The sequence below is a fragment of the Ambystoma mexicanum genome, chromosome 1q, assembly GCF_040938575.1.
Source record: "Ambystoma mexicanum isolate Mex_15411 chromosome 1q, UKY_AmexF1_1, whole genome shotgun sequence".
In the NCBI taxonomy this organism is placed as follows: domain Eukaryota; kingdom Metazoa; phylum Chordata; class Amphibia; order Caudata; family Ambystomatidae; genus Ambystoma; species Ambystoma mexicanum.
Window position 1 is genome coordinate 653225086 of NC_090922.1, and position 24163 is coordinate 653249248.

Sequence of the window (24163 nt, forward strand, 5' to 3'; positions counted from 1 at the left end):
AGCTTAACACAGCAGGCTATCCTAGAAAAGGTAGTGATACATTTTGTGATTAGAAAGCTGTGTTACACGGTAAAAGCGCCATCCCAAAACGTAGACCTTAATTATCAGGCCTGTGTGTAAAAATAAAGGAAAATCAACCCTGAACTAGACAAAACTGAACTGTCTGGGAGCATATGGAGCTATATGATTAGACAATGAACTCTTTTAACATCAAACATAGCCAGAATAGCATAGACTATGCCAAATGGATGTTCTCTCCAGAGTACTACAGCTTTTTTGCTGGGCTGGAAGACTAAAACCATTCCAGGTGGTCCACCTCTAAGGTGGCCATCTTGAAGCACTTTTCCACACACAGAAACCCCCAGGAGGCACGCAAGGTGGCCTACAATCTGCAGTGTGGAGAGGATCAGGCCCCAAGAGAATTTGTGCAGGAGCTAAAACGCACCTTTGCGCAAACTACCAGGCGGGTGCGCATGAATAGTAGGGAATTTATAACCACCTATTTTCATGTGCTCCCAACATATATATAATGATGCCGTTGGTAAGAGATTTTCACGACAACAGGACCCTGGACTGGGTAATAGAGCAGGCTACCCAGATCTATGAGGTCCAAAAACCTGCAGAAAGCAAAAACTAAACAAAACCCCCCAAACCAACCAACACCCCATGCTACTGCTAAGGTGGCAGAGGTGAAGGTTGCCCTCATTTTGGATCTAGAAATGGGGGGGCCTAAAACACGCCTTCCCAAAACCAGCCAAATCAGAGGGAAAGAAGGCCTTCTGATCAATCAGCAGCAGGTGGTAGTCAGGTAGGAAAACCCACCAATGTGACCTCTAACTCTTCTAATTATATTTGTCCCAGGTATAAGGGCAACAGACCTATCTTAGGCTATGTGTGGACTCCCCCAGCCCAAGGCGTGTTCCAGTCAGATGAGTACTGCCCAGGAAACTTCCCTGAGGAGGGCAGTAATGCACCAAATCCTGGGTTAAGTTTTTTCATCTAGTACCTTCCGAACCCCAACATGCAGGACAACTTACTTTCTCTCCCCACTTTCAGGAGTCCAGAGCACCTAATCCGGGAGAGGGGAGGCCAAGGGTGGAAGGCTCTGAAAGAAGGGATAGTTACCCTTCCTGAGAACAACCTAGGTTTGATCAAAGGCCCCCGTACCAGCTGGAGCGGGTGTCCCAACTGGAGCGCCAGGTCTAGAACCTCACTCAGGATCTGAGTCGCATGTTGAGGGCTCATCAGTACCCTCAGATGAACATGGTGGCTAAGAACCCCTCAAACCAAGGGTTTGGCACCCCGGAGCAATGACAGGGCGAGAACCCTGACAACCCACTGGTTCCAGAGAAGGAGGCACAGAAGGGGTGCAAAGCCCTAGAGGAAGCTTCATTCCTCACCCATGAAAAGCCCCTAGACACCCCAGAACTGGAACTAAAATCTCTTGCATCTGAAAATCTGCAACCCAGGGAACAGAGGGTGGGTAAAGAAACCAAGAAGACTCATTTTGTGGAGGAAGTCAATGTCCTCCAGTTTGAAGGGGAAGAATCCTTGGAGGAATTTGGGAAGAAAATCTTCTCATCAGGAACAGGGGAATTCCACCCAAAGAAAAATGGGTCCCAAGAGACCAGAACTTAGACTGGGTAAGTTTGGGCACTGAGTCAGAAATGCCCATCCCTGAACCCCAGAAATGTCATCCGGTGAATATAACTGAAAATGAGGGATAGCCCTCACAAACCAATTCTATTGACTGCCTCCAAGACAAGGGCGGGGCAGCCCAGGATCAGAGGAAGAAGGTGATGCCCAGTTTGTTTCCCAAACCACTCTGGTGACTGCCTCCAAGAGGGGGAAAGCCCTGAATCAGAAAAGGAGGGATCCTCCTCACAAACCAATTCTGGTGACTGCCTCCAAGAAAGGAGGGCAGCCCAGGATTAGAAGAAAAAGAGGATTCGCAAACTTCACAAACCAATTCTGGTGACTATCTCTGAGAAGGGGGGCACAACACAAAATCCAAAGAAAAAGGGGAGCCTGAAACTTCCCAAATATCAGAATGGCAAATTTTGCTTTCAGATTCCCAAACTCCGACACAGAATATTGTCCAAAATCCCAGAGTGTCGATTTCCAAATAAAGAAGTTGACCGCCCAGCTTTCCCAAAATGCCCATTACCTATGTCCATTGGAGGAGAAAGAAGGTAGATTGGACGCCCCGTCCGAGTGGAAGGGCAATGTGCATTTTTAGCAAAGGTGGACACCCGGTCCCAAGCCAAAGGTCTAAAAAGACCTTCGAGCAGCTAAATTCAGGAAGGGGGGAGAGATACCAAACTCCCCTCGCCCCTCTTCCTGTACAACTCCAGAACTTCAACGGGAATTAAATTCCCATCGAGGGGACTGTGGATCTGGAAATTAAAATTGGGCGACATAAGTTAAAACACCCGGTTATTGTCGTGACTCCAGAGGGGACCGCCTGTCTATTAGGGAATTACATCCTTCGCAGGTTGTCCCCCCTAATAGGCAGTGTGAACAAGGTCCTTGGCTATGATTAGAGGAAATAGAGGATTCACAAACTTCACAAACCAATTCTGGTGACTGTCTCTGAGAAGGGGGGCACAGCACAGAATCCAAAGAAAAAGGGGAGCCTGAAACTCCCCAAATATCAGAATGGCAAATTTTGCTTTCAGATTCCAAAACTCTGACACAAAATATTGTCAAAATCCTACAGTGTCAGATTCCAAAATAAAGAAGTTGACCACCCAGCTTGCCCAAAATGCCCATTACCTTTGCCCATTGGAGGAGAAAGAAGATAGATTCTACGCCCCGTCCAAGTGGAAGGGCAATGTGCATTTTTAGCAAAGGTGGACCAAGCCAAAAGTCTAAAAAGACCTTCGAGCAGCTAAATTCAGGAAGGGGGGAGAGATACCAGACCCCCTTCACCCCTCCTCCTGGACAACTCCAGAACTTCAACTGGAATTAAATTCCCATTGAGGGGACTGCGGATCTGGAAATTAAAATTAGGCGACATAAGTTGAAACACCCGGTTATTGTTGTGACTCCAGAGGGGACCGCCTGTTTATTAGGGAATGACATCCTTCGCAGTATGTCTCCCCTAATAGGCTGTGTGAACAAGGTCCTCGGCTAATACAATTAAAACAAAGCAGCAACTATGTCAGTTTAAACGCCACATGCCAGATGGTTGAACACAAATCTGATCAAATTGAGTTTCATTTCCAAAATAATCAAACACCTGACATTACAGTAATTGCTATAGGACAGGAACTAGTGATGGGTACTCCTCTCCATTCTTAAAAATCATCCCTCCTTCCAGTTTCAAGTGGCATTCCACACTGTAAGGAAATACTTTGAAATTTTATACCAATTCCCAATTTGAAAATCCAAATCCTGTAGTCAAAAGTGATGAAAAACCAGTCCAAATTCTGGCTGAGATTCAGAAGAAGGGTGAACAGCTGTTCCTCCCCATTCAGTTAAATGAGGGGAGGGAGTCTGTTCTCACCAGAGTTGGCCTGAATGGTGATGAAGCTTAATCAGCGAAGCGTTATTCAGGAAACTCCCAAAAGGCCAAACTCTTCCCACTGTTAAGTCGCTTTATCAGAGGTATGGGGTCTGGAGATTACCTGTTACAAACATCTTCTGCTTACCAGTTGCATGCTAAAAATGTTTATCCCTGGAAAAAGCATAAAGCATAATTGTTGGGTCATGCAAGGTGTTCCCTCTATATTTTACTTAGGCAGTAACATCCTCAACTGACTCGATATTAATTTGGATCCCAGTAATTACCAAGCCCGGTCCAACTGGAGGGTAATCCCCAGTGCCTTGGCAATCCTAAAGAAACCCTTCCGATCAGCCCCATTGCTACCATTGGCAGTTGAAGTTCAAAGGTGGAGAGGAGGTCACCATCCCAGGCCTGGCCCTACAAGATCTGCATCCCCAAAGGAGAGCCGTCAGAAGAGAAATGGGTCCACTTAAATCAGTTAAAAAGTAGTCACCCCAGACACACTTTGGAGCTGATTGAGGAGCCAAAGGAAAATCAAGTAGAGGAGACACCTGCAGAATGAGAAGAAATAATAGGAAAACGCGGAAGGGAATAGGTAGGTCCCTAGGTGTATCTATCTAACAGGGAGTATTTTCTTCATTGTTATTGCACAAATGTGTAAAAAAAAACATGGTGTAAAAGTTCAACCCTGTCTTTGCCTAGTTAAGTAATTTGTTTGCTGACATTGTTCAAATGCCCCAGATAAATGTAAATGTATGCCTTGTTGCACTGATGTAAAACTTCCGGGAAAGATTCTAAAACCTGTTTTTATTTATCGCCTATCACATTATTAATTCCATTCCCTCCTGGGATACATGAGAACCTCCCCGGGGACCAGGAAAAGGAAGGAAGGAAAGTGGGTGCCACTCCACACTCTCCAACCGAAATATGGAATATGGAAGGAGATCTTGGCATACTGCTCCCTGATGAAAGAAGAACTCCGCCAGATGAACCCCACTTTGCCCTACTCTCGCTCAACAAGGAGTCCCAGGAAAGCAGGGAGGGGGAATTCTGTGGGGGTACATTTATCAGCCCAACAGAAATCCCTGCATCACAAAACTGCATGTCAGTAGTTACAAAAATAATTGCTGCTCTGTGTCTGCTGAGCACATATTCCCTTGCATCCCCAAAACTGCATTTTTAGCAGTTAGAGAAGTAATGGCTGCGCTGTGTCTGCTGGGCACATATGGGGCGAGAGGGAGCATAGACACTTCGAGAATGGCTGCATTTATTTATTCATGTGAATCCAAAAAGAGGAATTCAAAGGCAGAATGGCCTAGCGCTGCTATGCTATCTGCTCAAAACTTCAAACTGAAAAAGAAAATGTTCTGTGTTTAAAATGACCTTGCACTGGTGCTATTTCCATCTTTAAACATTACACAGCTTGGTTCCAGTAAAGAACAGCCATGCCTTTCTATATTCAGTATGAACATCATCAAATGAGGGCCATTCCTCCCTGAACGTCATTGTTGCGTCAAGTAAAATCTGTGAAGAGCAGAGAAATTAATTTCAGTCCGCCCGGCCAGCGTTCACTTTTGCAACAAATTAACATATGTACAGCTCTTCAAAAGAAACTCTCTCTCTCTCCTTTGCTTGGTGTCAGTTTCAAAGAACCCATTTCTTGAGCATTACCTTGTGTACAGAAATTGACCAAGGCTATGAAAGCTTTCAGAAAGCAAAATGCGTGGAAAACCACATTTTGCTAAAAGGACATGAAAATAAAATGAACTTGTGTTACCTTGCCTTGCAGAGAAATTAAATGACATTATGAAAACTAAATGGGAAAGAATACTGTCAAATGCCCAGAAACACAACTGTACATTTGGGGAAGAAAAGCTGCAAAAATATAGGTATTTTTAACTTTGTTTATTTTATTTTTCTTCACAAAAAGAACTTCAACAGCCTAAGTGAGGCAGTCATTCCTGTTAGAGCAGTTTGGCTTAAAGGCCAAATGTCACACCTCCCTTTGATTTGATGCTGCCAGGGCAGGGACCCTGTTCTTTGGGCTGACAGGTGTGATAATTACAGGGTGCCTCACACTGCATGGCAGAGATGCTCTCAAGAACAAAGGGGGATTCCAACCCATGTGTTTGCCTCAGAAGTGTGAGATCCCCTGAATTCAAACTGAAGGATTTCAAAGGAGAAGCCATGGCAACCTCTGTGCAAAGTTGACCAGGGAAAGACTTTTGGCTGGGGGTTGGAAAGACAGCCCACTTTTGGGAACAAAGCCAGCACATTTGAATTAAAAGACTTTTTCTATTAAGACATTTATTTCAGTAATTTGAATAAGCAGTAATGTGAAATTATGATGGTTTGTGTAATGTAATTTTTGTATCAGCAAGATGAGACTATTTGGGTCTTCCTAGCATGTGGGGGACGCAAATGGCATTAAGGAGGCATTTCTGAGGAAATCGTACATGACACAGATGTAAAATTTAATGGAAATATGCCTGACATTGATAGGCTTATGTGTAGCCATTTGTGAAATTTTAGGTGAATGTTTTCCATAGAAATGGCAAAAGATTGCCAGAAGGACAAAACAGCATCACCCAGACTTGGGGTTTGGAATGGCATATTCCTTGTAAAATATGGTTCTGCCTATCTAATTTTCAGGAGGATAACGGTTGTAAATATAAGGGTTTTGTTTCATAACTGATTTTGGCAAAGGTAACTGTGGTGTAACAAAGCACATCATAAAATACAGACCCTAAAATGAATGTCACTTCCCTGGGTCAAATCTGCTTTCAGAGAGGCGGCGATATCCACAGCCTGACCTATCCCATCTAGAAGTATGTCCAGGTTACTTCTGCCCACATAGTAAAAATCCTCTGATGTCATCCTGCTTATAAAAGGAGGAAGCATAGAGAGTGTCAGGATATTAAAAATCCAGGACACTCAAAAGCCAGAGATCTGACATTCAACGTTCCACATTCACCCTGCAATACTCCAGACTGCAGAGCCAGGCCAGAGGTAGCTAATCCATATCCAGGCAGAACCTCCCATTCAGGCAGAACCACTATCCAGAACAAAACCCTACAAAAATCAGGGAGAAAGGAGGAAATGCTGCAGACTCCTTTGGGAGAATCCAGTGACCAGACCTGTCTTTACCCAGCTGATGCACCCCGCTGTCAACTGTGACCAGACACCTGTTGCCCCGCTGTTCCCTTAAAGGAGAGCCCAACTACTGCACAGTGACCAGATCCATGTCCCGCTGCCCAGCGGCCCATGCTAGCTGTCCAAACTATCCAATTCAAGTGACTTTTGTAAGTATCACCCCTCCCCAGTAACCACAAAGCTGCATACACTGTTCTGTTACCTTGCATTCTGTCCAACCCGATAAAAATCCTATAAATACCCTAGTAAATTCTTAAATTGTCAGAATCCTCTGTGTCCTGTCCTTATAAAAATCTGTGTTAGTTTCCATGTGTTAGCGCAATTAGTTCCAAATCATTTCACTTCCATTGTGTAAGTTCTTAGTACTATTTTGAATAAAGAAATTAATTTCCCATAGAGACGAACACGGCGTGAATAGGTTAACCTTGCAAATGAACCTCCCTACGTACCGTGTCTTTCTTTAAATATCTAGCCACTAAAATATAGTTGCAGTAGAACAAATCATTTTGCAAACAAAACCGAGTTTGCTCTTGAACGTGTTTCCCTTTTAAAATCCGATTTTCCTTTCCTATAAAGAATCCCATACTGTGACCCATTAAGAGCCAGCCTTTCACTTTAGTATCATACTTGTTATGTGACTTTGTACCTCATCAGTAAAACCGATTTACGATTTTGTCTGTTTAGCTAATTTCTGAAGCTGTTTGCTTGTTTTAAACCCGTGAAAACTAAGAAATTGCAATTTTGCCACATGTGATTCTGGCTGCACTGTTTTTCTTCCCAAAGTCAATTTTCTAACCTGTATGCATGTTGTTTAGTGCCTTGCCTTGTAGCTTGTAAGTTAAGTTTTCTTGCTTCTTTAGTACAGCCACACAAATTCCTGTCTTACCCATTCAACCGCACATTTAAAAGAACTATTCAGAAATTCTGAGTGCCATTTTGCTAATTTTTCAAGGGTTCAATCCGATTTTCGCCTCCCATTCGGGGATGGTATGTCGGATTTTCAATCTGATTTTTGCCTTTTATATCTGACTCCTTGCTACTCTGCTCCACCCACACTAAACTTGTTTAACAGGGGTTTGAGGGAGTGTTGTATGGGGAATGCATAAGAGTTGTGCCATTTAAACGTATTACCAAAAGTAATATTGCTTTTATTCATTTTGCATTGATGTGTCTGATGTTAGAAAGTTAAATTAAGTGTATCCTATCATTTTGCTGTGTAATTATCACAAAACTGGTGATTGCTGTCCTATATTGAATCTGTTTGATTTTTATTCATATTTAAAATAAATAAATATTTCTTTATTACACACGGCCTGGTTCAAGGTCCATTGCGACACGGGATGTACATGAAGGGGGGGGGGGTGAGAAGGGTTGGCTGCATTCTCAAACAAAATCTGAAATTAATAAACTTGAAAGCATTTTTATTGTGTGCCACATCCCTGGCCAGTGGAAAGAATCCTGATCTGGAGTGTGCCGTATCTTTTAATCCGTGCCAGGGGAGACCAAGAGATCAGTTTTCACAACTATCTCTACAAAGTCTTGAACAAAAGCTTTTCTTTCTTATTGTATTTGTATTTTTTTCCACTTGTGGGCTTAAAAAGAATTAGAGGGAGATCCAAACAGAGGGTTTCACAATTGTTTAGAAAACAGGAGTTATTTTTCTGTAAAGAGTAAAGCAAAGGGGGTTTAATAAATCCCAAACGGGTGTCACACAGAGGTTTGCACAAGCATTTCTAACTAAGTTCTTCCTTTTTTCAGTGGAAGGAGTAAGGTTAAGGAAAAATGTTTAAAAAGAAAAATCACAAAGGTCATCACAAACGTTTTCAGAAAGGATTTCTCTTTTCTTTTTTTCTTTTTTGGTGGAAAGAGGAAAGGTAAGGGAACAGGATAAAAAAATAATCACATTGGTCTTATTAAAAATGAGTTTGAGTTTAAGACATCGAACAAGCAAGCACAATGCTAAAAAATGTCACAAGCAGGAAATCAACTGTGAAAAAAACACACAAAATAAACTTTCAGTGGATACAGAGGATTGCTCTTGCCTCATACAGTCACGCGCAATCCACAGAGAACCAAGATGTGAGCTGTGCTGTGTATTGCCCACCAAACCTCTCCATTATTTTTAAGTCACTCTGATTGACAGGCAAATCACATGCCTGCCCTCCACTCACATGAGAATTCAGGAAAGACTTCGGCCTACCGACAAATCTAATGAGAATTTACAACTCTTCCAAATCCCAACCCTGGGATTTCGTTCATCTGACAAATTCAGCTGACTGGATTTTCAAACAGCCTTGGTTAAACATAGGACAAGTGCAGCCTAGATAGAACCTGGGAGACTCCATGCTTTAACAAATTTCCTCTCCCAGGAAGATCGATTTAATCATACTCTGCTCAGAGGTTACCGGAGAAAATGTAAAAATCTGGACCCCAATCCATCTGGACATGAGTCCTACAACGAGTTCTGGGAATGGATAAATATTTAATATTTATATATTTAATATATTTAAGGAAGACATTATGTCAGAACCACATTAGGATTGGCAGTAATATCCCCTATTGCCAAGGTATTTCCTCCTGTCATTTTTTCTAACTCATAAATCAATTTGTTCGCACCTGCCATTAAACTGGGGAGTTTGCACCTTAAATTATGCTTATCCATCTATGACCATGGAATATACTCAGGTCTTGCTCCTCCTTTTTCCAGTAAGGGAAACTGCGTACATTCTGATCCGCATTCAGCTCCATCGTTTGCCTATCCATAGTGGGGACAATGGCTCATGATCACCTGCTTCCTGGCAATGACCTTAACCTGTTTACATATGGCAGTGATTCTCTCTTCTCACTATGCGATCATCCTTTAGCGCGCTCTGGATATGCTATAGGATCTGGCGTCCTTTCCTTAGGTTGCTCTGGATCAGACCATCTTACTTCCTTGTGTGCCTGCAGGTCTCCATCAGGGGCAAATGGACCTCCTCCTCCTCCACTGAAGGATTCTCTCTCTTCGTCTGACATATCTAGTCCCCAATTAGTGTGACTCGCATCCCCTTCACCGTTCTCTATGGTCAGTCGTCTACTTAAAGACAAGGCTTTATGCTCAAGACTGAATGGATTATTCTCTTTGATTCATGATTGAAGACTAGGGTTTGATCTCCCTTCCCTTGGCTTCCCGATTTGCCACTTTTCTTAAGTACTGATAGGCTTTACCAATCCTATCTCTGATGCTTCCTATATCAAAGTTCTCTACTAAGGTTACTCTAGATACCCCTGACATTGCTCCCTGTAACAGGAGGAACTCTTCTATACTATCCCATTGTATTATTCAACTTTTCTCCATTCATTCCTTTTGAATGTGGTCAATATTGCACTCCCATTATCTCCTCTTTCGTTCCAATTATTCATCTACTTCTCTTCGCTTGTTTGCTTCCCATCTGACCCTTTTCTCTTCTTGTATTGTCTCTTCTCTCCATACCCCTGCTCTTCTCTCTTCCTCTTCTTTTCATCTCTGCATTCTTTTATCTCTTGATTTCTATGCTTCCTCTTCTTCTCTTTTCCTTTTTTCCTATCCTGTTCTTCATTTGCTCCCTGTCTGTTATCATTCTTCCTTTGCTCCTCTGCCATTTCTTCTTTCTTTTGTTGCTCCTCCGGATACATCTGTTCTCGCCACTGTCTGCTCTTTCTTTTATGCTCATCTTATTTTAATCTCTTTTCTTGTTCCCTGTCTTTCCTATCCTGTTAGTCTTGTTCTTCCTTGTGCCTGACTTCCTCAATGCTCTTCTCATCTAGCTTGAGTAATATCTGTCCTCCCATCCATTCATTCTGTACGAGTGTTACTTTGTCAGCTTTATCCTTCTCTCCTTTCCATCTCTTGATCTCTCATTCTATGTCTGTCATTACATTCAAATGCTCTCTTGTCTCTTCCCTGTTTTGTAAGACCTGAAAGATCTCCTCTTTTCTTTTAGTCTCCTCTGGATTATTGTCACTACTATAAGCAATCGGTTCGCATATCGTATTACTATACCCTGTCACCACTTTCAGTTCCTTTAACGGATACAATCCTTCATGTTCTGTGCTATCGCCTTTTACCTCAGATGAGGCAAGGGGAGCAGAAGGCTCAACACCTTCCTCCTTACACTGGTTAAGCATCCACTCCTCAGGTGGCAGATCATCTCTCTGTACTTCATACATTTTCCAAAGTTCTAAAATAGCTAACCTTTTCTCCAATTTCTTTCCAGTGTAAGCAACGTGCAAGTATGTGCTCATGTGTTGCAATACTGCTTTCAACAATGATCCCCCTTGTGGCAATGGCATGAACATCTTGCCTTTCACCCATTCTTCACTGTACTGTTTGAGCTTGGGCATGTGTTTTGGCAATGTCTTACTTAAATGCATCAGAGGAGTAATGTCTTCCAATAATGACTCCCTTCTCCAAACGACCACTTTCACCTTCCGTCCGCAAAGTGCCGGTGGATACCAGGAGGGATTTTGTCAAAGAAGGACCCATCGCACTGTCTCAATTTTCTTGCAAGAATTCTATATCAGCCCCTCTCTACAGGAAACCTACTGGTCAATGGATTGAAACCAATCTCTGCTACCAAGTGAACCCTTATGGCCCCTTTAATCGAGGCAACACATCATATGATGGATGGGATGAAGAGTAAATCTTACACAAAATAATAAGACCGACTCAGGAAGTTGGCAAAATGTCTCTGTTTTATTTTCAATTATCTAAAACAGAGTTATAACAGACATCAACAGATGTCTCACAGCATAGTCTCAAAGTATTTCATAAAAACACATTCTTACAAAACAAAAATGTGTCTTACGTGACATCAGGCCTTTTGTTATATGACCCTCTACAATTGGTTGGCACGCTTGTACCCTTCTGGAACATTCGATTCTCTAGCAGCAGGTAAGCTGGTACCCCAGGTGGTTGTGGGTGGACTTGGCCATACCTCCCCACCCAATTAGCCCATCATCTCCCATCACTCATGTTTTCTGCAATTAAGATTTTCTTTAAACTTGGCCTTGTAGTGGCTTTTCTTCTCTGAGAATATAAGGGAGTGTGAGCATGTTCTTATCATGGTTCAGGTCTGCATGCCCACTTCTATTTCCATCCTGGAATCACGTGACAGGAAACCGTGAATCGGCCCATATTATAACATTTAAGTGTCTTGAATAAAGAAACTTGCCACTCATGGTGTTCCCTCTTTGCAAGTGATGCCTCAGCGTCTCACATTCACTGTTCTTGAAGGACTGATAACTAGTTTTGGCTGCCTTAGCCTTTGACACCAGGCCAAACAGCCTTCCTTTGGTCCATCTTCGAGCTTCATCTTATTTCTTTGCTGCAACACACACATAGCTATCAATCCTCCTTTCTCCACGGGTTGAGTTTTTCTACAATTGTGACATTGAATGTCCAGATTCTATATATATATATTGGCGGCACTGCCTGCAGTCTATTCACTGCGTATAACCATCCTTTATGATTACTTAGTCTACTTGTGTTACAGCATATGTACAGTTATATAACAGCTTGCATTTTCTGCAGTGCTCTTCACATGTGCAATCTTCATTCTGCACTTGAAAGTCTTCTTGATTCTTTAGTTCGCCATAAGATTCTATAAGGTCTATGCATTTTCTTATTTGGTCATCCTTCTCAGTGCATCACGCTCATTTCTTGTGACGTCACCAGCCTCTCCTTTTCACATCTTCACACGTCTTCAGGGATCTCCCTCAGGAGACCGTCATCTCTTTGGGGATACATCATATAGGGTTTTCTCAATGGATACCTTGTCTCAAACGCTCTTCGTGGTATAGGCACCATCACTGGCATTGCGCATGTTGCAATTTCTGGTTTCCAACATATAGGCAGAATAGGAGCGTTACTTCCTGCAGAGGCATTCAGCTGCTCCTCTACAGTGGGGACCCAGGATTGGGTCTTTAAGGTGGGCTTAGCCTGCACTAATCGCTGGGGCTCATTTGGCTTTAAAAGAGGGCTGAGCACCAGGTACATTGTGCGTCTTCTTCCCTGGTCTTCTCTGAAGGCCCCTAGAGACATTTATGACCCTTTGCCCATTTTGTGCTGAAACAAAATAATCTTGAACAGTAAGACTGATTGCTTTACCAACTACCCTCCTGTCAGTATCCAGAGTGCACCCCTTTCCTTTGTGAAACTGTCTGTCCTCTGTGTTCTTTTACAGTGTGGGTCGTAATTGGAGTGTGCTAGAACTGTCTGTTGTAGTAATAATAAAGTAGATCTTTTTATTCAACCTTGACTGGACAGTCCCTTTTATCATTGGGTAATGACTGTATTTCCACTGTGTTGCAACTAACCAACCATCCACGACTTTGCGGAGAGATAAGCCTGCTGTTCCGTCCACATTACCAAAATTGGACATGGAGGTCTTATAATTTCCTTGTATTCCAATCTGTTTGGATCCCTTCTGGTGTACTAGAGGTGTGGGGCTGATTGATGGTTTAGAAACTGATATTCATCCCTGGACAACTGGTGCCCTGGAACTTGATGTGTCACTACTTCTGGTGTTGGGGGTGAGTGGTTTGAGGGCATTGGAGAGCCATAGGTCTAAAAGATAAATTTAGGGCAGATGTCCCTGGAGTGGGGGATAGGGAAGGGAGGTAAGCAGCAGGTTGGGCAGGTCCAGGGTTGCTATGACCTTGTTCCGCAGTGGCGTGCAGGCAGAAGGTCGCTTGCTGGTGAGGTGGGGGAGGTGGGTGGTGGTTGAAAGTGAGAAGAGGATGGCTGTGTGGTCGGTCCAGATTAGTAGTCAGGGGGGAGTTTGCAGATCAGATTGGAGGAGCTGACAATTACATCTAGGGTGTGTCCTTTGGTGTTTGTGGGGGCTGAGATTAGTTGAGTCATCTTGAGGGCTTCCATGTTGTCAAGGAGTGGGTGAATCATGGTATTGAGCGGGCATAAAATCAAATGTTGAGAACTCCTAGCATGATGAGGGAGGACTGGTGACCAAGATGGCCGCTAGGGAGTCACTAATAAGAGCATCTTCAAAATTCCTGTTATAGTCTGTAGGTATATAAAGCAGCAAGAAGCTGTGGGTGAGGATGATTAATTTCACTAGGAGAGATTTGTAGTCTTTGTTGCATGCATGTTGGCCGGAGTGCGAGATGGTGAGGTGTAGTTTGTGGAGAATGTCTAACCCTCCTGCTTTGCTGGTTCTGTTGTGCATGATTAGTGTGTAGCCTAGGGGGAATGCCTTGTGTGCAATGGGTTGGAAATCATCAGGGAACCAGGTTTCTGTGATGATGAGGATGTCTGAACTTTCAGAGGAAGTAAGGTCCAAAATGTTGCGTCTGTTTTTGATGACTGATCTGGTGCTGATAAGGATGCATGATATTGGATTAGGTGAGCGGGAGTGGTTGGCCCCCAGGGAGGGTGTTGGTGGGGGACCGAAGATGGGAGTGAATGCCTGTAGGGTTGGGGAACTTCTAAGTGGATTCCCACATGAGGGGTCAGTGTGTGACTGGGGTGGGATGAGGAGGGTGGTGAGGGGAAGGTTGTCGGGAATGGAGGAAAGGGTGATGTTGGGGGTGGTGATGGTTCTCTGTTGAGGAGTGATGTGGATGCTGAGAGCATTCTCTGAGTGTTTGATACGAGTGCTTGTGATGTACAGTTTCTTAGGAGGGGTTTGGTGTGAAGGTGGGTGGAGGGTGTTTGTGAGAGGGGGTAGAACAGCATCCCCACTTATGATGTGTGTGGTCAGGGGTGAGAGGAGGAGCGCTGGTGAGGGGTCACAGCTATTGCTGAAGTCACAGGGAGAGGAAGAGGATGAACTGTGTGGGGACAGGTGGAGCTGGGTTCTGATGTACAGAAGGGGATCAAGAGGGCTGTGTGGAGTCAGTTCTGGGAGTGTTGGGAGGGTAAGTGAAGAGGGATTGTACTGGGTTGGGTGAGAAAGGGGAGGTCATAATGGTGTAGGAGAGGGGTGCAGGCCAAGGTACGTGTGCAGATAAGGTGAGGAGGGCAGGGACAAGAGTGTCACGGAGTGGTGGATTCTCTGTTTGAACGGTCCTTGGTGCTAATGGTGTGTGTGTGAGGGTTAGCACGGCAGCCAAAAGTGGGGTATTGACAAGAGCAGCCTGTGCACTGCTTAGGGATGGGAAGGATTCAGTGATAAAGGGGTGGAGGGTGTGGGGCACAAGAATGGGTGCAGAAGAGCTGGGAAGGTTAGGGGAGAGATTTGTGAGGGGTGTGGACTGAGGGGTCTTGATGGGTGGAGGTGGAAGGTGTCAGGGGATCCCCCAAGTGCTGGCTGAGGGGCGGGGTGGAAAGCAGGAGGGGAGGGGGGCATGGATGTGTTTCTGGTCCACCATAGTGCCCCTCTAACCCTGGAGTTGCTAGGCACCTGTCCTTAATAATAATAATTTAGCATTTATATAGTGCTACGAACCCTCAGGTATCTGAGCGTTGCTTATTATTACCCACAGTGTGTGGGGACCATTTATCGATCTCAGAAGGATGAAAGAATGAGTTTAGCCCTGCCTGGATTCAAACCTGCGTCAGCAGGCTCTACACAGATGTTAAAAGGAGCATTCTACTCGCTGTGCTATCGGACCGGCTAATGGCCCATTGGTCATGCGTGGCTGGGGAACACATAAACTGTCAAAGGGAAACCGTGTTTCCACCATGGCAGTCCAAGCTAGCCAAAGGGCGCTCCGTCAGCAGCAACAGGCAGCTGAGAAAGTTGGGCTGGCAATGGCTCCTCCATGATGAGCGAAGATTCTGACGGGTCCGCGCCAACCGCCCCATTATGGATGAGCCACCTCCTGCAGGTTCCTTTGTATATTTATATTATCTGCATAGCATCACACTCATATGTGGGACCTTGGGAGCCTGTTGCTTTCTCCCTGCACTTCTGTCCCGTTCTGCGCATCTTGCCCAGCCTTCTCTTTACTCCCCTTATCAGCGTCCTCAAACTTGACACTACTTTGCTACCATCGGATGTGGTTATGTCACCATTCTTGGCTCGTGTCACCTGGAATTTCCCTACCGCTGGAATGAAAGACATTGACATATTAACAGGCCTCAACAATAACGTTCTCGCCCAAGCGGGTGCCCCTGCTACTTTAATCCTGCTGCAATGACTGCCCGCCACACCCACCATCAGTATGCATTGTGTGAGTATTTCTTGCCAAGCCATATTTCCCTTTCAATAAATGAATACAATGCAAATAAAATAAATGCAAGCAGTTTTGGCCTGCCATGTGCCCAGCAGCAACTGTGGAGGTGTGTTCCACCATGACGCGATCAGATAATTTTTCTCGAATCTCTAATCAAGCAAAATCTGGGCCAGAACTGGCTAAAGCCCCATAAAGAGACTGCCCCATTTTCTACACAAATTACTAACTAGAGTAGTCCCTATTACCGCAAGCGATAATAGAGTAAATCTGCAACATTATGCAATTACAGCTGTGTCCACTTTTTTAACCAAAACATTTATAATACATGCCTAGCCCGGTTATAAGAATGGATCTGGATTGTGTGCAGTAGCAGATAATACTGCTTTGCATTGTAAAATAATGCAAAGAAATGCCATTGATTATCCTACCATGCATTACATTAACACGCATTGGCAATGTCAACAATTTGGGCTTTTGCAGAGGCATGGGAAAGGAACTTTCCAGGCACTGCCATAGTGGTATTAACTGACCATTGATGTTCGAAGGTGCAAGTTGGTGCGAGTGCTTGTACGTCTAATAGCAGTGCCTGGCAAATGCCTAATACTTATACACAAGCCACAACTATTGGCTTTGCCAATGCTTGTTTTTAACATGACTTTGGTGAGGGGCGCGCACAGTGCTCATAAACCGAGGGGTTCACTACAGACATGGTTAAGACATTTCTATTACACCAGTAGTAGATTTACAACTCAAATGAGGTCATTAACTTATAGAAGACTGCTTTGAAAAAACACTGGCAGGCACTTAAAGTATGTTTGATGGTAAGGCTTGAGTAAAACAAGCTCAAAGAGTACTCATAACGAGGTGTTTTGGGAGGAGAGCGACAGGAACTGGGTGGAATGCTCATATGGATTAGCCTGGCCATTGGCAGTCAATGGGCGGGCAAAGAGCAAACAAGACCTATAAGCTGTGTGCCCCTCCTCATCCGCTATTTCTCCCTATCTGTACTCAAATGCAATAGTTTCTTTTATAGTTGGCGCAAGCGCCACCTAATAGCGATACTAAAAAGGGGCCTGCATAAGTCGGCTTTCTTTACAGATTCAATTTTTTCACCTTCTACATCTCCCCGTTATCTTTCTTAGGTCCCGGCATCACAAGCTGGAAGGGCTCACCCGTCCCGGACCAAAAATAAGCAGTGACAGGGGTAACCATTCGTCTTTGTCTAAATCGCCCTAACTAACCGCAGTGTTAGTACCCGAGTTTCGGGTTTTCTCTGCTGAAAATGTAAACATGACACAAGCAGTAAACATAACCAGACCCTGATGTCAGCAACAAGAACTCGGCGGGAGAGCATTCCTACAAAAGAACACATTTTTAATATTTGTTTTAATCTAAAGCGCACAGTAACGTTTTCTGTTTCAAGGAAAGGAAGGTCCTGAAAACCCCTTTAGACAAAGGCAAAAAACACACACACACACACGCACGCACGCCCGCGCGCGCGCGCCACCCTGTTTCCGAGAAAGTAAAGTCTAGACTTTTAAAATGGATGAAAACCATATGGACGGCTCTCAGGCATCAGCCTTTAAAAGCTTTAACCTCACACTCAAAATGCCTTCAGGAAATGCCATTCAGGGAGGCCCCGTTTTTCGGGAGGGGAGCTGCTGCCACGAGCGCTGAGCCATAATTTTGGAAGAGTTGGAAGTCTCTGCCTCGCTAGCCAGATTTCTGATGTGACCCCGTGACATTTCCATCTCATTTGGTGGCTTGGGTGACCTAGGAAGGGTGGTCTATAGTCATTTCCTGTGGGAGGGATATCTCAGAAAAACCACGACTGCACCTGCAATGAACGCAGAAGTAAATTCAGTGACTGAAAGAACGTGGGACTGACTCACCCAGTGCACACGTCCTCGGTGCAGATGGCCGCAAACGGGCCAGATAAATATTGACTGGTAGCTATCAGGGTTAGCTGGCAAACACTGTGCCTGAAATCATGAAATCTAGCCTCCTTATAAGGAAGGGTGGCACCGGAATGCTACTTCACTTGGATTGGCGGACTCAAGTATTTAAAAGAGTGGAAGGTTGATGAAATTTCAGGGCAGGCATAAATCACAATAGGGCACGGGCATGATGGTTGCTTGTCCTGATAGCCACTTTTTCAAAAACGTGATCCACCGGGTCCGGGTTTGCATCCTTCTAATTATTGGGAGTCACTGCATGAGTGAGTGAGTAAGTGATCAGTAATTGGCATTAAGCATGGCCTTCAGCCATGGTCAGTGTGCATGGCCAAATATATTTTAACACCTGAATGGGTACTAGCCATGGCCTTCAGTTATGGACAGTGGTCACAACCTTCACCCATGTGCATTGGATATTGTAAAACACTAACAGGCTACCAACCAAAGATTTTGGCCTTTACCAGTGGATAGATCTTTCAACCGTGTCTACTGTATATTATATACACTCATCAGGCACTAGCCATGGACTTTAACAAAATAATGGCCTTTGAACTTGAACAGTTTGTACATCTTTTGGCCATGTCCACTGTATATTTCAAAATATTGAAATGCAATAAGCAATGGCCTTCGGCCGTGCCCACCGTGTACTATACAACACTAACCAGCCACTAGCTATGGCCTTTGGCTGTGCCCACTGTATATTATATACACTCAACAGCCACTAGCTATGGCCTTTGGCTGTGCCCATTGTATATTATATACACTAACCAGCCACCAGCCCTGGTCTTCAACACAATACTAGCTATGGCCTTTGGTGCTGGCCAGTGACTCCAGCCTTTGTCATGGCCAAGTCCACAGTCTAAGTTGTTATTAAGGTAATCAAAGTTTTCATGAGCTAACTTATAAATAATATGTATAATTCCATTATTGTTGTAATCAGGTACATACAATGTAATTAGTGTTCTCACCAGTGATTTGTAATGTCATCAGTGTTCTCCTACAACATGCAATTACTGATGTCCTCAGTGAAGTGATCTGTGATGTCATCATTGTGGGCATAGGCTGTGCAACAGGGGGTGCGAAGTTAAGGTGACTTAATCTGAATTTCAAGGATTTTTGTTAAGTTAAGTTCTCACATTGACGTCCCGGCAAATAATGATTTATCCTTGAATTTCAAAGGTTTTGTTACAATGTATTGCTCACCTTAATGTCCCTGCAACAAAACTGTTTTCCTAGAATTTAAAGGGTTTTGTTATTCCATACGTTTTTAGAACGCTACCAGACCACTAGCATGGTCTTCGGCCACGTGACCACTGTCCATTTTAAAATGCTACTTGGCCACTAGATATGGCCTTTGGCCATTGCTGCTGGGCACAGCCGAACACTACCAAACAACAAGCCATGGCCTTTGGCCATGGCCATGGGCATGGCCTTTCTATATTTTAAAACACTTGCAACCCATCGCTCAAAGACGTTCATCAATCATAAACTGATTTTGACCTGTTCTGACAGTGCTATTTTTATGTTTAAAAATGGTGGCTTTGAGAACTCTCAATGTTTTTAGGCAATTCGCAGTGAGATTAAATTTTTTGCCATGGACCACACATTTTGTTTAAGCAGCGTTCTCCAAGCCCCTTGTTTTATGGCCGGTCTCTCGGTGACTGTTGTGATACATCACACGATCCCAACTAACCACATCTAGAGCAGCACGGAAATAGCAAAGAAAATGACCGGCTGCAAGAATAACATATGCCCAGATACTTTCTTCACAGATATACTGGCAAAGTATAAAAGGTACTCACCTTTTAAACCTAGCAATCTGTCATGAAATATTCCCTGGAAAACAAAATCCCAATACGAAACAAGTGCTTGTGGTCTTGTGAGTAAGCGTTTGCACTGGGAACATGACAGTTAAATCCTGGTAGCCAAATTCTTGAGCAAGCTTACCAACCTCAACAAAAACCAAGGGGTTGAAGCCGCCCTCTGAAGAAAATGTACGCTGTCCACCTACATGTGTCCTTTACTTGTGCCCTGGAAAGCAGCTACAATTAGGGGAAAATAACTGCACCAATGTCCAGGATTGCTAACCCACAAATACTCATGACTTACTTGCCCGCTCAACATTTCTCCTCCTCACCTTCATGTCTGACCTTCAACAATACCCTGCTTTATAAAGAACACTTGAAAATTACACATACCATATTGTCACTCAAATATATAAATCATTGTAGAACTATGTTTGGTATAACGTGAACAATTGCAGCATTATTCCCTCCGTCTTGACAGGGAGACGACACATGCCAGAATTCAATTCAGCAAAATGGCAAAAACATGATCTCTGAGTGCAAAACTTTCAAGGACTGACAGAAGCATAGTTTAAAAAAATATATGTGGATGCCGTATGTTATGAGATATTTAAAACTAGGAAACACACAACATTCAGGACTGTGGACTGTTACCCATCCATGCAGTAACTGGGACCAACCCTGCCTGGCTTCCTCCCTCAAACCATGTTGCACTAAGTGGTCTGAGAATGGGGACTCCTTTATTAGGCAACATAGCTCGAGGGTGCTGGTCCCTTCCTCGCTTTGAAGATGTTCCTCGCTTTGAAACTAAGCAGGGTCGGACCCAGTTACTGCATGAATAGGATACCCACTGTAGCTGTAAAAATATATATTTTTTAATATGTATAAAAGATTGCAAGCTTTGAGAACTCACACTGTTTTTAGTCAATGTGCAGTCAGATTACATTATTTGCAAAGGATCACACACTTTGGTTAAGCAGCGTACTTCACCCTCCTTGTTCTATGGCTGCTCTCTTGGTGACTGCTGTGATACTCTGTCCACCCAGATTTGTCCTTTACTTGTGCTCAGAAAAGCAGCCACAATTAGGAGAACATAACTGTGCCAATGACCAGGCTTGCTAACCCACAAATACTCATGACTTACTGGCACTCTCATCATTTCCCCTCATCCCCATGTCTGGCTTTCAACCATTCTCTGTTTAAAAGAGACAATTTGAAAATTACACATGGCACAGTGTCACTCAAATATACAAAATCTTATAGAACTATGTTAGGCAAAAAGTGTAGAATTGTAGCACCCCCCCACACCGCCAACTTGACTGGCCGACAGTAGCAATGTTTAAAAAAATAATGCTGATGTTGTGTGTTATGAGATATTTAATACTCGGAAAAAACACAGCATTCAGGACTGTGGACTATCTCCCATCCATGAAATAACCAGGACCGACCCTACTTAGCTTCAAAGCGAGGAATGATCCAGCCCCCCTCAGGCCATGTTGCTTTAAGAGGTAGCATGGGCTCATTTATCGGGCAACCTGGCCTGAGGAGGCTGGCCCATTTCTCGCTTTCAAGCTAAGTAAGGTCGGTCCCAGATATTGCATGGATGGGATACCCACTGTAGCTGTAAACATATCTTTTTTTAATATGTTTAAAAGATTGCAGGCTTTGAGAACTCACCATTTTTTAGTCAATGTGCAGTGAGATTATATGCAGAGGATCACACACTTTGGTTAAGCAGCGTGCTACAAGCCCCTTGTTTCATGGCTGGTCTCTTGGTGACTTGTGATACATCAGACAACCCCAACTAACCGCATTTAAGCAGCACAGGCAAGGGTAAAACATTATCAGCTGCAAGAATAACATATGCCCAGGTACTTTTGCCCCCATAACAAAAATCAAAAGCTTACACACATGCTACATGCACAGTAAGTGACCACATATTTTAAAGTGAAATATAGAAATGTAGTTCAATTGACCTTCTCCTTAGAAAAAAGTGTGCAAGACAAAATAGCAGTAATGAACACCAGAAAAATAATCTGAGAGACGAAATTTTCAAATAAATATGCTGGCAGAGTATAGATGGAGCTCACCTTTTAAACCCAGCAATCTGTAGTGAACTATTCCATGGAAAACAAAATCCCAGTACAAAAGTGCTTGTTGTCTTGTGGGTAAGTGTCTGCACTGGGAACATGACAACCTGAGTAAAATCCTGGTATACAAATGTTTGAGCGAGCTTGCCAACCTCAAAAAAAAAACAAGGGGTTGTGTCTGCCCTCTGAAAAAAATGTACGCTGTCCACCCACATGTGTCCTTTACTGGTGCCCTGAAATTAGGGCAAAATAACTGCACCAGTGTCCAGGATTGCAAACTCTCTTGCCACAGCATGGGCAAATACTCATGACCTACTTGCCCTCTCATCATTTTCCTTCCTCACCCCCATGTCTGGCTTCCAACAATACTCTGCTTGATGAAGATAACTTAAAAATTACACATACCATAGTGTGACTCAAATATATAAATCCTTATAGAACTCTGTTAGGAAAAAGGTGTACCATTGTGGCATTCTCTCCCCCATCTTGACCGTTAGACTACAAATACCAGAATGCAATTCAGCAAAAGGCAAAAACAGGATCTCTGAGTGGAAAACTTTCAAGGACTGACAGATGCACGGTTTAAAAAAATGTGGATGCAGTGTGTTATGATATATTTAAAACTAAGAAAACACATGGCATTCGGGACTGTGGACTGTCTCCCATCCATGTAGTAACTGGTACCTTCCCTGCTTAATTTAAAAATGAGGAAGTATCCAGCCCCCTTAGGCCATGTTTCTCTAAGTTGGCTTATTAGGTTGGCTCTTTTGTTAGGCAACATGGCTTTAGGGTGCTGACCCCCCTTCCTTGTTTGAAGCTAAGCAGGGTTGGCTCCAGTTACTGCAGGAATGGGAAACCCACTGTTGCTGTAAAACATTTCATTTTGTATCATTGACTGGGATATTAAAAATATTAGAATGCAATTTAGCAAAAGTAAAAAAATGCTCTCTGAATGCAAAGCTTTCCCGGACTGACAGAGACAAGGTTTATAAAAAAATAAATAATTTGGAGGCCCATCCATGCAGTAACTGGGACTTACCCTGCTTATCTTCAAAGCAAGGAAAGGGCCGGCCCGTTTCTCTAAGTGGTCTTCTAATGTTGGATCATTTATGGACAACATGGCTTATGGAGGCTGGTCCCTTGCTCACTTTGAATTGGGAGACCTGGATGGCAATGGTGTCACTGGCCATGGGCTATGATTTTCACCCATTACGTCACTATAGCTGGAAAAAATATCTTTAAAAAAAACCTGTAAATGCCGGTACTGAACTACCATAGTCCTTCCTAGCCACAAATATCAGAAAAACATCTGGAAAAAAATGCTTTCAGGCCCTCACCAAGTCCCCCCCTCATCTGTGACAGCTCCCCCCACTCTCCAGATGGCCTCATCACCTCTCCTGCCCTCTCTCTTCCTCCACACAACACATGCTATTTCTGTGATGCAGTTTGCTTTGAGATTGTGACTATAGCCGAGTTCCAGAAATCTTTGTGTTGCAACTCAATCCCTAGACCCCCTCCAACTCCCAATTTCACTTGGTGCCTTCTATCCACCCACCCACTTCTAGCCTGATGGCATTTGCATGTTTTCTTTACCAGCAAATGACTTTTTTCCTTGCGTTTCATTTTCCCATATCTCTTGGCTATAACCTCGAATATGTATTGTATCGAGAGAAAAACAAGATGTCGGCTGTATCATTTCTAAAAACACCCAGTTTTGGGTAAATAACTGAGATATAAATAGCTATTTTTGAGAAGGGGGCACCCCATTCTCTGTCAAATATTTAAATAACTACTGCACGGAATAAGCCCAAACCATGCATGGATGCTAGTCAATGCTTTGTGCCGAAGCTGTTTTGGACCTGGTCCAAATCCGTCCAGTGGTTTGGGCTGTGCGCTTTGGATAAAATGGACTGTGGAAAAATGAATGGGAAATAGGCCACAACATTGGAAAACATGTTTTTTGTCTTAATAACTTTCATATGTTTTGATGTATCTTTACAAAACTTTGCAGTCTGGGGCAGGGGAGGGGAATGGAGGGACACGCGAGTCCCGAATCACATTTGAATCTTCGGTCAAATCCATTTCTCGAATCAAAAATTATTAACAATAGAATTTTAGGGGGTTACAATGGGTGTCCGGCTCACCTTAACTATAGGGCGGTTATCGCCACTCTATAATTAAAGGGCCTGCGGTAGAGTCTTTGTAGTTATGGTTAAGTTGCTCAACTCATAGAAAGAGCACTTTTTGGGCAGCTTATAACTTTGCCACCCTGGACGAATCTTCACCAAACTTTGCAAAATAAAGTTTATGGCCACCTCTGAATGATTATGCAAAGTCTGGTACGGTTTTGTCAAGGGTAGGCAAAGTAATAAGCGTCTCCCAACATTTTTGAAATCCTCATAGATACTATGGAAAAAATGTTTTGCTTGTGCCTACAGCCCAAACTGCAAGAGAGATTTTCACCAAACTTGCGCCAGGAGTGGCAGTTTGGTCCTG